Source organism: Petaurus breviceps, unplaced genomic scaffold (assembly GCF_028583685.1).
Source record: "Petaurus breviceps papuanus isolate PSGF00001 unplaced genomic scaffold, PetGlider_PUasm1.0 207, whole genome shotgun sequence".
NCBI classification, from domain to species: domain Eukaryota; kingdom Metazoa; phylum Chordata; class Mammalia; order Diprotodontia; family Petauridae; genus Petaurus; species Petaurus breviceps.
This window is the reverse complement of record NW_027185850.1, coordinates 33880357-33893020: the sequence shown is the minus strand read 5'-3', so window position 1 is coordinate 33893020 and position 12664 is coordinate 33880357. Positions and strand designations below refer to the sequence as shown.

Here is a 12664-nt window from a genome sequence, read left to right as displayed (position 1 = left end):
AGTCAGGTTTAGGGGCGGCTAGGTGGCACAGTGAATATATCACCGGCCCTCGAGTCAAGAGGGCCTGAGTTCAAATCTGGCCTCTGACACTTAACACAAAAACTAGCCGTGTGACCTTGGGCAAGTCACTTAACCCCAATTGCCCTACCTTCCCCTCTCCAAAAATCAAAAACAACAAGGAAAGTCAGGTTTATAGAAGATAAAAAGAGGAAACTGTAAATATACACAATATTTTGATGAGTGAGTGCAAAAACATGTCTGACGTTCTTAAGCTTATCCCTTAAAAATTTATTTTTCTGCTATCTAGTTAAAATATCAAAACTATCATTTACTTGCAAGTATAAAAAAAAACATTAAAGATCTTTTTTTTAATGTAGATAACATTACAAATACTCAGCCTAGAAAATACTACTGTGGCATAACTCCCTCAGGTTTTGCTTAGGTTTTAAATGAAAAATTAGTAAATTAAAAATGTTGTACAGTCTGTTACATGAAGTGGAAATTGTGCAGCTTTTTATACTTACCAGCTCATCAGAAAATGAATCTTTTTCATGTAAATTTTTATTTCTACACCACTTACATTTCCCAAAATAATTCATTCCCATTATTGAGAACCATCCCTTATAACAAATTAAAAGAAAAAAAGTTCAGCGAAACTAACCAAAACATCAACCCAATGTGACATTATACGCAGTATTCCATAGCTTTAGTGCCTAACCTTTCATCTCTCTTCTCTGAGACCAAACTTCATTATTATAATTTCACAACATTAAGTTTCCATTGTTTTCTTCCTTTCATTTACACTGTTGTAGTCAGTGTATTTTGTTTTCCTGGTTATTGACTTCACTGTGTATCCATTCGTATCATTCCATGTACGAGGATGCCTTCCCATGCTTCTCTATACTCATCACATTCATAATCTCTTATAGGGTAGTAATATTCCATTACATGCACGTACCATAATTTGATCATGACTATCTAATTCCAGTAACATGCTACTAGAGAAGGTGCTGCTATAAACACAGAGGTCTGTATAAGACCTTTCTTGATAATCATGAATGGCTTAATGATAACAACGACCTCCATATAACAATGATTATATGTCTAGCAGTGGAATCTCTGGGTCAAAGGATGTGAAAATTTTCAGCTCTTTCCAAGCTTAATTACAAACTACTTCCAGAACTGTTTGTCCAACTCAAAGCTCCACCAAGTATATTAGTATGCCCATCTTTCTGTAAACTTATTTTTAATTCTGGTATAAAATCAGAATAGTATATTCTCATGTGTTTCATAATACTAAAAAGTTAGGACAAGTCAATTTTTAAAAGTTTAAATCTTAAAAAAATTTAAGTAGATTAGTGAAACTTCTAACACAAGCTCTAGAAGGATTGAGAGTAATCCTGGGCACAGTAAACTCTAGAATACAATCTATCAAGGATTCTTATCTGGATAACTTCTGGGGAAGCTAAAAAGCAATTTGGCAGAAAATAGCATATTATCCCAAATACCAGAGTAACTTCCAAGTGGATATACAATTTTAAAATAAAAAGACAGATCCTAAAAATGTTAAAAGTAGAGAAAGAATACCTAAGACAGTTATGGTTGGGAGAGATTTCATAATCAAAGGTTAGTGTTGATCACAGAGCAGCAAGGTGGCACAGTGGATAGGGTGCCTGGCCCGGGGTCTGGCCTCAGACACTTACTAGCTGTATGACCCTGGGTAAGTCACCTAACCCTGTATGCCTTAGTTTTCTCATTTGTTAAATGAGCTAGAGAAGGAAATGGCAAATCACTCCAGTATCTCTGCCAAAAAAACCCCAAAGGGGGTCGAAATAAGTCCAAACCTACTGAACAACAAGAGTTGATAACAAGGGGAGGCTAGGTGGAGCAGTGAGTAAGAGCACCAGCCCCGGAGTCAGGAGGACCCAGGATCGGTTTGGGCCTCAGATACTTAACACCCACACAAAAAAACTAGCTGTGTAACCTTGGACAAGTTACTTAATCCCGATTGCTTTAAAAACATTAAAAAAAAAAAGAGTTGATAACAAAAGACAAGTTCAATTATATAAAATTTTAAAGAAATAAATGCAGCTGGAAAAAGAAGCTAGTGATTGGGGGGGAAAAATCATTGTATCCTGAATCTCTGATAGAATGCTGCCAATGAAGATATGTAGTTAAGTTGCGCAAGTGTAAGATTAGTCCACTTCTGAACAGAAAAAGTTGAAGGATACTAATATTTTTTAAAAGGAATGCAACTAAACAATGAATCAAATCAGTAATAGAAAGGCAAATTAAACCAACTTGGCTTCATCTCAAATCCAGCAAATTAGCAAAGATAATATAAGGATGTACTGATTAGAGGCACCATGGAAAGAGAAACACATTAACACACCTTTGATAGAGCTATGAATCTGTCCAACCACTCTAGAGGTCAATTCAAAAATAAGGGAGAAAAGTTAAGAAACTGTCTATATACACATTCACATCCCCTGACCCAGTGAATCCATTACTGGTACATACCTTAAAAAGGTCAATGAAAGAATGATTTCATGCACATCAAATTGTTTCTTGTAATACCCCCCCAAAAATTAAAAACAAAGTACATGGTCAGAGAGCAGGGAATTGCTCAAGAAATTATGGCATTTTAATAATAAAGGGATAGTGGTTTGCCAAGAACTCGGAGAAACTCTGTATAAAGTGATGTCAAACAAAGAAAACAGAACCAGAGAAGAATATTACAAAATTACAACAATAATACAAATGAGGAGAAAACTAAAAGACATTGTCTAAGGAGAATGCATGGCAGCTGTCAACTTCAGGTATTAAAAAGGGGTAAAGAACTGACTAGACACAAGCGCAAGGCAATAAAATGTTTAGTTTGTAAAGATACAGTTGTCAAACATTAAGAGAAAGATAACATGTGAACAGTTCTGGAAGATATCCGGTCCTCCAAGTGATCCCCCTTCTTTCTAGGCAGACAATGTCACAACATTCTTAGTAATTACAGCCCCAAAGAAAAACTTGCAGGGCCAAGGAAGTCCAGAGGTCCCACAGCCCTACATTCAGCAATTTTATGTCTCTATGGGTCTGCCAGGTACTATGTCACCAGTGCAAAGTGTTTCCTTATCCAAAAAACAAAAAAGCCTTTGTGCTTTAGCAGCCCACATGGTAGGGGCTAGTGGTCAGCTGTATCCCCTAATACTCACATGGTTTATAATTACAGCAGCTTCCCAGGGCCTGTTCCCTTCCTTTCTAATGTGTACAGGCCTGCAGCTTAAATGTTAAAATCAATAATTCAGGGGCAACTAGGTGGCACAGTGAATAGAGCAGCAGCCCTGGAGTCAGGAGGACCTGAGTTCAAACCCAGCCTCAGACACTTAACACAAAAAACTAGCCGTGTGACCTTGGGCAAGTCACTTAACCCCAATTGTCCTACCTTCCCCCCTCCAAAAAAAAAGCAAAAAAATAAATCAATAACTCACTCCAAGACAACATGTTAGAACATATTTCATTACTCTTGGCACAGGGGTGGTAGACTATGAGTAGCATGTGCTATATAGTACTCTGTCAATTGCAGTTATTAGATTATCATGATTTAACTAATTTAATCAATAAGCATTTATCTGCTAGATCACTTATTTGTTAAGAGCAGAGAATACAAGGAAAAAGATAAAAAAAAATACCTGCTCTCAAGAAGCTTCCATTCTGTCTAGGAAAATATCTCATATTCCCTCCTTCTCTTCTCTGACCCTGCTACCCCCCACCCCCATGGTACAGGCCTTCATTACCTCACACGTGAACTGCTGCAATAAGCTGGTGGCTGGTCTCCCTTCAAGACTCTCCCAGCTCCAGTCCAACCTATGTTCTGAAAAGTGATGTTCCTAAAAGTCAAACCATGTCACCCTCCCAATAAACTCCAATAATACCTATCACCTACAAGATAAAATGCAAGATGCCCCAAAGTCTCAGTGCAGTGTCAAGCTAAAATTCAGGGGCACCATGTGTTTTTCGTGTCTTTGGGTTTTAAGCCCTTCATAACCTGATCCCTTCCTACCTTTCCAGTCTCCTTATACCTCCAGGGGTGGGGAACCTAAGGCCTTGAAGCTACAAGTGGTGCTCTAGGTCCTCAACTGTGGCCCTCTGACTGAATTCAAACTTCACAGGACAAATCCCCTTAATAAAAAGATTTGTTCTGTAAAAACTATTCTCCTGGATGTTCCTCTTACATTACCCTCCAGCTCCTCTCTGTGTGTCTCTCTGTCTCTCTCTGTCACACACACACACACACACACACACACACACCTCTTGTATATGTATAGTTTTCTGCATGTTGTCTATTCCCTTAGAACAAGGAATTTTTGCCTTTCTTTATAGCCCCAGCACTTTAGCACTGTGTCTAACAGCACATGGTAAGTGATTAATAATTACTTGTTGATTTGACTACAAATTAGAGGTTTCTACAGAATAACACAATCAATCCAAACAAAAAATATATACAGGAAAGCAAAACAATCTTTGGATAAGTCAACTGAGAACACACAAATCCAATCTAACATCTATTTTGTCAAAAACTACAATGGAAAAAAATAAAGGATAAAATATTAATACATTTCCTGCATTTATCAACTAGTTAAGCTAAAATTATTAAAATAATAAAAGGACAGGATAACAAAGATGTGTAGCTGCCTACAAATTTAACATTAAAATACAAACATTGTGAAACAACCATCCTAATGTGGTAGATAATAGGGTGAACTGCGGAGTTTTCAATCTAGCCAACCTTGTTATTTTTCTTTAGCCTTCTCACACTTCATATTTATAGAACCTACTGCAAACTGCAAGAAAAGGTTGCCATCAGGTTGTCAAACATAATGTTTCATTATTTGCTCAACAGAAATGTTACAATTGAATACTAACACGTCCAACATATTTTAGTTTCAATAATTTCTTAAAATACACTATAAATTTCAAAGATATTGTTTACATAGAATATTAATTCAGCAAGTCTTTTGTGACTGAAACTTTCATGTTCCATAATGTGCCTTTCATTCTCTTACTTTTTCATGCTAAGGTAAAAAAAGCCTTAAAAGGATAGCAGTATCTCTTCCCTTCAGACATGTGGGGGATGGATGAGAAGACAAAATAAATGTTAGACTGAATTTAGAATAGTATTAGTTGGATGGTGCAAAAGTTCTGATTTCCTAGCTTCAGAAAAGCTTACAAAGCATATATAGTTCTTAGAGGGGAGTTAAAAAGCTATTCTCTCACAGATTTAAAGTTATTAATGTTTTTTCACAACCTTCATCAGTAAATATTTTAACTACCACCAATATCATTTGAAAAAAATTCCATATCAAATAACTATACAATTCTATTTCAATATTCAAACTTTTGATACATTAAGTAATTAGAACAGGCTTTTCAAATTCTGAATTTTAGATCATCTATAGCATATATTGTAGTAATTTAAAACTTTAGGAGATGTTTTACAAAGTTTTAACATTCTTATCTTTCACTAAACAAATGCCAAAATCTCACTGGCTAAAACGAGGTTACTTACCTCTGAAGTAAAGCACCCCAAAACTATGTCTACTCATAAAACCACATTCAGAATCAAATGCCACACTATGTAACACTGAAATACTTAAAAAGAGTCTGGATGACATGAACAGTGCCTAGAAGCTACTACAAAAGCTCTCAAAGCCAGCTATATAAGGAGGCAATCCAAGACCTTCTCCAGCTACTTCCTGGCTCTCTGCCCAGAGAATACTGTACAACACAAAGAATCAGACAATTCTTATCATCTCTGCAAGCAATTCACTCTGAATTCTAAATGAAAGTAACCTAGTAATCTTCATCAAGTTAACTTCCCACAAGTTACTATCACTAAAAACTAACAAGTACAATTCCTCTGGGGTTGGCCTAAGCAGCAATCCAGAGAAACAAAAAGGCTAAGCTACCATATAACATCATCTGATTTGTACCACATTCATACAGCAATGCCAAACAAGGACAGAACACTAAGAGACCCAAGCACCTCCTCCCTCTACTAAACTGAAAATAAATATGCCATGGAGGCTGACAATTTAGAAAGAAAAATACAAATATACTTTAATAACAATTAACTGAATATATAGTAGGTATCCCCCCCCAAAAGGATAGCTTGATAAGGATTCCTCAGAAATAAGCTTTTTCAAAAGATAGCTCTAGATTTAATGAGCAGATAACACAAGTCCCATCAACCACCTCACCACAATATCTCAACAGAAAAAGCAAATAGGAAAGGGAGTTTACTTATGCTCACAGCTGAGAGGCAATTTCCTCTCACATGCTCCCTTTAGGTACAGATATACTGGTTAAGTTTTTACTTTAAGTCAATTAACAAAATTCCTACATAATATAATAACCACAATGTCAGCTAGGGTTTATTAAGTCCCTTGCCCAACAAGGTATTATGGTTAAAGAAAATATTACTAGTTATTACATAAACTCATCACCAAAGTCATAATCTGGTGTGTCACTGGTATGGCAGAGACTCTAGGCTTCTAAATGTTAGGCCAGTAAAGCACGAGCTATAAGAAATTTCTACACCAACCAGGAAAGACAACCACCCAGAGTCAGAAGGACTAATCTTAAAAAGGGTCAACCACTTACTGAATTTATCTGACCCCAGTAACAAACAGAAGATTAAAATTACAAAGGGATTGTAATCTGACTGATGGAAGAAGTACCTCACCAATTAAATCTCAGATCTTCAAAATATATGCCATACAAAATTACCAACCAGATAACACAATCCATACATAAGCAATGTAATTTATTTTGTTTGATGATTCAGAAGGATTTTGAAATACCTTAAGATCATTATGATCATCAATTAGTAACATTCTTTTTTAAAAAAAGAAAAAATTCACCAAATTTGTTGATTGTATAGAATTCAGCCATTCCTAAGAGTAAAGATATACCGTGTTTCCCCGATAATAAGACCTATCCCGAAAATAAGCCCTCCCCTTACTGTGTAAGATTCCTCTAAAATAAGCCCTCCCCCGAAAATAAGCCCTATTGAGATTGCTACTGTAGTGAAGGTGATCCCCTGCGCTTACACGCTACATTACGCTACCCTCTGCATGCACCGTCCCCGTCCCCCCCCCGTGAAACGCACACCGCGCTCCGAGCTGCATCCAATCAGAGCTGCAGCAGTGAGCGCGTCATCCTGTTCTTCCCCAGTGATTTGCTTATTGAATAAAGGTACATTTTTTTGTTCACATTTACCTGTTTATTAAAATTGCTATCAATGTTCATTAAAATAAGCCCTCCTCTGAAAATAAGCCCTCTGGTGTTTTTCTGTCTAAAAAAAAATTTAATAAGACAGTGTCTTATTATCGGGGAAACACGGGGGTAGAGTTGGAAGAGACAGATCTTAAGGTAACATTATCCAACCCTCTCATTTTGGTTGTTTTGAAACTGAGGAACAGAGTAGCTTAAGTAACTTGCCCAGGGTCTCACAGAGGTCACAGAGCTGAGATTCAAATCCAAGTCATCTCATTTCAAACAAGCATTTCACCCACTAGACTATGCTGCCTCTTTTCCAGTGTACAGAACACACTGAAATCACTAAGTAGAGACAGTCAATAGTTGTGAAAGTTCCTCCAATGTTTCTCCCAATTTTCATCTCCACTTACTGCTCAATGCTTCTCCCGAAACTCACTTTCTGAACAAAAGAGAAAGATCATACATACACAGACGTGTAAAATACACACGCGGATATAATGCCATGCCAAATGATGACAGTTAAAGGAACTAAGGATGTTTAACCTCAAAAGGGGCGGGGGGGGCACAAGTGGGGTCCTGAAGTACAGATATCAAACAGAAAAGGGAATGGACTTTTTCTGCTTTTTTATCTCAAGTCTCACCTTTCACCAACTCCTCAGTCCCAAAACTGCCAAAGTGATACTCTTTATTTTTTGAACCATAAGAAATGAAACAGATGGTTTCAGAGAAACTTGGAAAGACCTATGTATGAAATGATGAAATAATGAAATAAACAGAATTAGGAGCACAATTTTTTACAACATTAACATATTTAAAAAGAAACTCTCAGAGAGTTGAGAAACACAGTGCCAATAGATATCTATTTTGTTTTTTAAGAGATTCAGAATGATTTCACTTGAGATAAGGAAAACTCCCAATCAAGAAATTCCCTTTACCAATACAGAGGGGAACCTGCTCTATAGCTTACATTCTTAAAGTGTAGAAGGTATCAAACAGTTAAGTACCTAACCTGGATTGCTAAAGAGGCCTCAAAACCCACATGCCCTGGCTCTGCCATACAACCTCTCAATGTGGTCAAAGAAAAGAGAATCAAGAAGACAAAATTTGGAGGCAGCTAATAATCCATTATGTTTTTAAATCTACTTGTCTCTTTCAATACACTCTCAAAATCATAATCAACCTTAATTTCCTCATTCTTCCTCACTCCACATATCTAATCTGCTACAACATTTTACTTCTAGATCGTTTCTTGCATCCATCCTCTTCTTTCCATTCACTAATTACCAGCCTCACTTAGGCCTTATTAATTCTAGCCTTGACAGTATCAAAAGTACCCTAATTGGGTGCCAGGGCTCACATCCTTCCCTTCTCTAAGGTATTCTCCACACAACTGTCAAAGAGCTATTCCTAAAGCACAGGACTGACTGCTCAAAAATTCTATTTCCCACTCCAATTGTCACTGGCTGCCCCCATTCCTGGAATGCTCTCCCTTCTCATCTGCATTTCCTGGCTTCCTTCAAGTTTTTGCTAAACCCTACATTCTACAAGAAGCCTTTCCTGACCCCGTTTAGTGTCAGTGCTTTCTCTGTGTTTATCTTTCATTTATCCTGTCTAAAGCTTGTTTGTACATAGCTGTTTGCATGTTGTCTCTCCCATTAGACTGTGAGCTCCTTGAGAGCAGGACTATTTTTTGCCTCTCTTTAAATTCCCAGTTATTTCCTAGTGTGTGGTAAATAGAAAATACCTAATAAATGCTTGTTGACTAAGTTTTTCTTCCCCTCACCCCCACTTAATAGTATTGTATTTCTGCCAATTACATGTAAAGATAGTTTTCAACATTCGTTTTTATAATATTTTTGAGTTCCAAATTTTTCTCCCTCCCCGAGACAACAAGCAACCTGATATAGGTTAAACATATTTCCACATTTTGACTAAAATTTTTTTGATGTATTGATTTTACTGATTTTTTATACATCTTTTCTTTTTAAAAATTCTTTCTTATAAGAGATGCCTGAGAGGGTAAAGAGGAAGAGACAGAGTAAAATCTAAGCGATTTTAAAAACAAAAGATACATTAAAAAAAAAGAGGCATTGGAGTCAAGAGAAAATGACTACAAGACAATCACAGAATTTAGGATTAAAAGTCACTTCAGAGAGATCTACTAGTCTAAAGTTTATTTCACAAAGGACGGAAACTGAGATAGGGAGAGTTAAATGAGTTGGCTAAGGTCAGAGGGTTAGAAACAAAACCTGGAATAAAACTCAGAATGCCTGTCACCTATCTCAGTACAGCCCTACAGATTCTTTCTTCAACTGGACAGCCTATCAAATGTGTCCTCCTGCCCATTCCCAGAATTCTCCCTACAACAATTTCTCCTTCCACAGAATCAGAGATGAAAAAGACGTAAGACATTACCTTGTCTAAACTTTTCATTTTATGGATGAAATAGCCAAGTTTCCTAAGTTTTGGATCCGGCTTCTCCTTGATATCCAGGCTCCTTGTTTCTCGAGAAGTTTGACTTCAATATTTTAGTGTTGAGTTAAAAACAGCAAGCAAAGCTAATAGCTGATCATTCATTCACATCTAGGGACAATCACTGAAGTTCAATGGTACCAACATTCAAATTACCTTCTTCCCAAGGGTTCTATGAATCTAATACCATTCTGTCTGCCCACCTTTCTGATCTTTCTCTCCCTCCTCATATCCCTCCCCTCTTGAATGTGGACTCTTTCTGGTATCATGGGTTCTGGAAAGCTGCCTTATCTAGCCCTGAACTAAGCCTCAAATTCCCCTCCACCATGCCTAAAGACCTCCCTCCCTTTCTAAATTCCCTTTGTTTTGTCTTCTTCCATTAGAATATAAATTCTTTAAGGGGTGGAAGCATCTTGCTTGCTTCTATTTGTATCTCCAATGCCTACCAGTGACTGGGACATGGTAAATACTCAAATTTTGGTGTTCCAAGATTTAGTTGTTGTCGATCCACTCCACCAAAAATCTTCATCCACTTCAATAGTTTCATTATCACCTCTATTCAGATGCCTTCCAATTCTACCAGTCGGACCTTTTCTCTGCCAAGCTCAAGTCATACATTTTAAACTCTCCCAAGAATGTTCCCATCTTGCCATTACCTGAAATCTATCTGAGAATCTGTGTGGGTAATAAAGTAGGAAAGAAAAGAGCACTGGACATGGAGTCAGCAGATGTGGGTTCAAACCCTGACTGAAATTTACTAGTTGTATGACTAAGAAAATCACAATCGGTCTCAATTTCTCCATCTGTTAGAGAGGAGTTATATTTGAATAACTACACCTCACAGGGTTGTTGTAAGGAAGCCATTCTGTAAACCTAAGTTAAACATTTTAACAGCATATGTTGTATGCAAGCAACATTTAAGAAATATCCATTAAATGAGTTTATCTTTCTGGCCTTTAGTTTGCCCTCTTGACTTCCCATCTGTCAAAGAACGTCCAACACAACCTCCAATTCTTCCTCCTACTTGCTCTCCAATTAGTCACCAAATCCTGCCTATTCCTTTTTTGAAAAGTTGCATCATCTCTTTCTCTCCATTCTTTTTACCACTTTTTCAACTAAATCTGGGCTAATGTAACAATAACCTTCTAAATATGAGACATCAAACTCAAATAGAAATAGGGTCTCTAAACTGTACAGAAGGATCCCTATGGATGCATATTGACCAGGAAAACCACACATTAACATTATCCGTGCTTTACTATATTTTTATTTTGTTAAATATTTCCCAATTACATTTTACTGTTTTTTTTGGCTGCACTCAGGAATGTTGAGGGGCTGCAGGAGTATTGAGGGCTTTGTCTGACACCTCTGTTCTAAATAGTTTTTATATCCCAGCCTTTCCTCCAATCTAATCCATCCTACAAACTGCTACTAACTAGATTGATCTTCCTAAAACATCACTTAGATTATTTCATTTCCTTGTTAAAAAATCCTCTGTAACTTCCTACTACCTAGTAATTAAGACCAATTTCCTTAGCCTAGCATTCAAAATCCTCCACAGTCTTCCTTCTACCTTTCCACCTCTATCTATCCTCCCACTCTTATCTCTGGATATATTATTCTTCATCCCAGTATTTCCTGGGTACAGCCATCTCCCATCTCCCTATTCAAATCCTATCCATCCTCCAAGGGTCAGTTAAAATTCCATTTCCTCCACAAAGTCTTTTCTACTCCCCTCCCTTGATTGTAGGGCTGTAGTACTGTCCGTACCATTCATTTGGTACTTCTAAAGTACTGCCTAGTTAGTTTTCTCAGGTGCATCTTCTCTCTCAAGATTCTGAGCTCTAGGAGAACCCCACACAGTTAGATGATCCTCAATAAATAATTGCTGAATGACACAATTCAGGATAAAAATAGTTTACCAGTAGTCTGATTTTCTTCCTTTAAAATCTAAGAATTGGGGCAGCTAGGTGGCGAAGTAAATAGAGCACTGGCCCTGGAGTCAGGAGGACCTGAGTTCAAATTTGATCTCAGACACTTAACACAAAAACTAGCCGTGTGACCTTGGGCAAGTCACTTAACCCCAATTGCCCTCCAAAAAGCAAAAACAAACCCCCAAAAACCAACCAAACAAAAAGAAAATCTAAGAATTTAATGGCCACTATTATCACATTTATAATAACTATGAGTCAACAGTTTGATAAATTAGTTTAATTTTTCAGTGCCATATCAAAATACCAGAGTTACTTTATACAACTAGAAAAAAAAATAACAAAATTGAGCTCCAATATAAGGTCAAGCATCTCAAAGGAAATAAAGAAAAAGGGTGGGAAGTAAGAGGGCCTACCAGGACAAGATCTCATGATAACAATCATTAAAAAAAACTGGTACTGATTTTTTTTAAGTAAAAAAAAAGATCAGTGGAGCAGATTAGGTATACAATATACAAAAGCAAAAGAACATAGAAACAAAGGACCCAATCACTGGCATAAAGATTCACTTTTCAATAAAAACTCCTAGGAAAATAAAATTAGGTTTAGACCAACCACATACCACAGTAAGCTCCAAACTGATACAAAACTCAGACACAAAGGTCACACTATAAACAAATTAGAAGCAGGAAAGCAAGCATCTTTAACAACTATGGATGGGTCAAAATTATTGACCAAGCCAAGAGAAAAAGAAGTAAAATAGGGCAACTTTGGTTACACAAAACTGAAAAGCTTTTGCACTAAATCCATGTTCTTAAAATTAGAAGGTAAATAGTTAACTGGGAGAAAAAAATAATTGCACCAAGTTCCCTCCATAAAGGTCTGATATCCAAGATATGGAGTGGAATCAATTCTCTAAAAGATAAGTTTATCAAAAGACATGAATAGAAGATTTCAAAGGGGAAAAAAATACAAGCTAAGGACAACTA

General features: G+C 36.9%; 1 protein-coding gene across 4 annotated transcripts in view; it reads right to left on the bottom strand.

The window, feature by feature from the left end:
• The window catches only part of LOC138165094 (zinc finger protein 644-like), a 98009-nt gene that overhangs the window by 76772 nt on the left and 8573 nt on the right, over positions 1–12664 (bottom strand). The gene's annotated exons all lie outside the window — the stretch shown is intronic.